We start from the raw sequence: 2013 nt of genomic DNA, 5'->3' as shown, positions 1-2013 counted from the left end.
TTATGTACGAGAAGCTGCAAAAGACACAGGCGCAAGTGGAATGTACAAAACATGGTGACATTAATTTTTAAGTAAATATAATGGGCGATATATTGCGTCACCAAAAATGATTGAGGTCATGTACATATATTGCGCGATAAGTCGATATATTGATTATTGCGACAGGCCTACAGACGCAATGTAATGGTCTGGGCGTTTGTCCCTTTAAGACTCTGATTCGGGGTTTCCTCTGCCCCTGCACTCATGTGTATATGCTGGGGGAAAACACATTGTACTTCCTATCGTTTTGTTGCACCTTCCTTTAACACTAATACATTCATTGATGGTGACCTTCATCATGTGTTTCTTTCTTCCATAACGCACAATAGGTTACAGCGCGTACAGGCAACTTTCATCTCTCTCTCTCGAATTGGCAATATTTGAGAAAAGGGTTTAGCGATTAATAATTATTGGGGGGCTAGCCCCCCTCAATGTCTATGGTGGTTATCGCCCTGATCAGACATGAACATATGTTGTGTCAATCTTACAGTGTGGGGTCAGTAAGATTTTAAGCAATTGATACTTTTATTCAGCAATGTTGCATTAAATTGATCAAAAGTGACAGTAACGACTTGTACATTGTTACAGAAAACAAAAATAAATGCGGTTCTTGTGAAGTTTCTATTCATCAAATATTCCTGAAAGCTGATCAGCACGACAGTGTCCAACATTGATAATAAATCAGCATATTATATGATTTCTGAAGGATCATGTGACTCTGAAGACTGGAGTAATGATGCTGAAAATTCAGCTTTGATCACAGGAATAAAATACATTTTACAATATATTCAAGTACAAAGCAGTTATTTTGAATTATAATAATATTTTACAACTGTTGAGCTGGTGAGCATAAGAGGCTTCTTTCAAAAATCTTACTGACCCCAAATTTTGAATGGACCGTTAATCATTAAGTAGTCGACTAATTGATTAATGGTCCTATGCAAACTTTGAATGACAGTGTATATTGACAAACTGGCTTATGAAATACAAACAATGGACTTCTGAGTCATGAATTGTTGAGTTGATTTTGAATCAGTTCATTGGAAGGAATTGACTATTGATTTTTGCGTGTGTCTCAGGGAGAGAAGGACTGGCAGAAGTACGAGACGGCGCGGCGGCTGAAGAAGTGTGTGGAACGCATCCGAGCGCAGTACCGCGAGGACTGGAGGAGCAAAGAGATGAGGATCAGACAGAGAGCCGTCGCTCTCTACTTCATTGACAAGGTCTCACTTCATCACACAGGCCAGCTGTTACACTCACTACATTTGCTTTCTGGGAGCAAATAAGTAGAATTGGTCTAATCTTGTGCTAAATTGAACTTTCAATAGTGAAGTAAGATATTGGGCATAATCTACCCTTTTTTTAATTAAGTATTTTGTAATATTTTAGATTGGGGAGCTTATTATCATGCATATTACCAGCATATTGGCTGTTTATTAGTACTTATAAAGCACATATTAATGCCTTATTCTACATGACTATATTTTAGATCCCTTAATCCACCCCGTACCTAAACTTAACAACTACCTACTAACTATTAATAAGCACCAAACTAGGAGTTTATTGAGGGAAAACTCTTAATAGTGAATATGTGTTTCCTAATCTAAAGTGTGACCTAGTAATTTTTTTCTTATAATAACATATATCAGTGATCCTCGACTGGATGTGCTTCAGGGCCCAGATTTTAATTGGACCACAAAAATGCAATTATTGCAAAATTATTAGTAAACAAAAATATACTAAATCAAACATGTATTTCAGATGAATACATTTATTTAAATGATTTATTCCATGGTCTGTCTGAATACTGGATTCTGATTGGCTGGCAGGTATGCATTAAAACCGTTTAATGCACAGGTAGCACCAAGTCAGTTTAATCACCGTTCTATATTAATGCGCTGCTTTAATTGATGCACACTAACCCACTCGCACACACACACACACACACACACACACACACACACACACACACAC

The 2013-nt window shown here is 37.2% G+C and overlaps 1 pseudogene; it reads left to right on the top strand.

The window, feature by feature from the left end:
- Positions 1 to 2013, top strand: part of LOC107723007 (DNA topoisomerase 1-like) — a 24281-nt pseudogene that overhangs the window by 18420 nt on the left and 3848 nt on the right.

Source organism: Sinocyclocheilus rhinocerous, unplaced genomic scaffold (assembly GCF_001515625.1).
Source record: "Sinocyclocheilus rhinocerous isolate Xijiao unplaced genomic scaffold, SAMN03320098_v1.1 scaffold664, whole genome shotgun sequence".
NCBI classification, from domain to species: Eukaryota; Metazoa; Chordata; class Actinopteri; order Cypriniformes; family Cyprinidae; genus Sinocyclocheilus; species Sinocyclocheilus rhinocerous.
The sequence above is the reverse complement of the archived record's forward strand: the minus strand, read 5'-3'. Positions and strand labels throughout refer to the sequence as shown.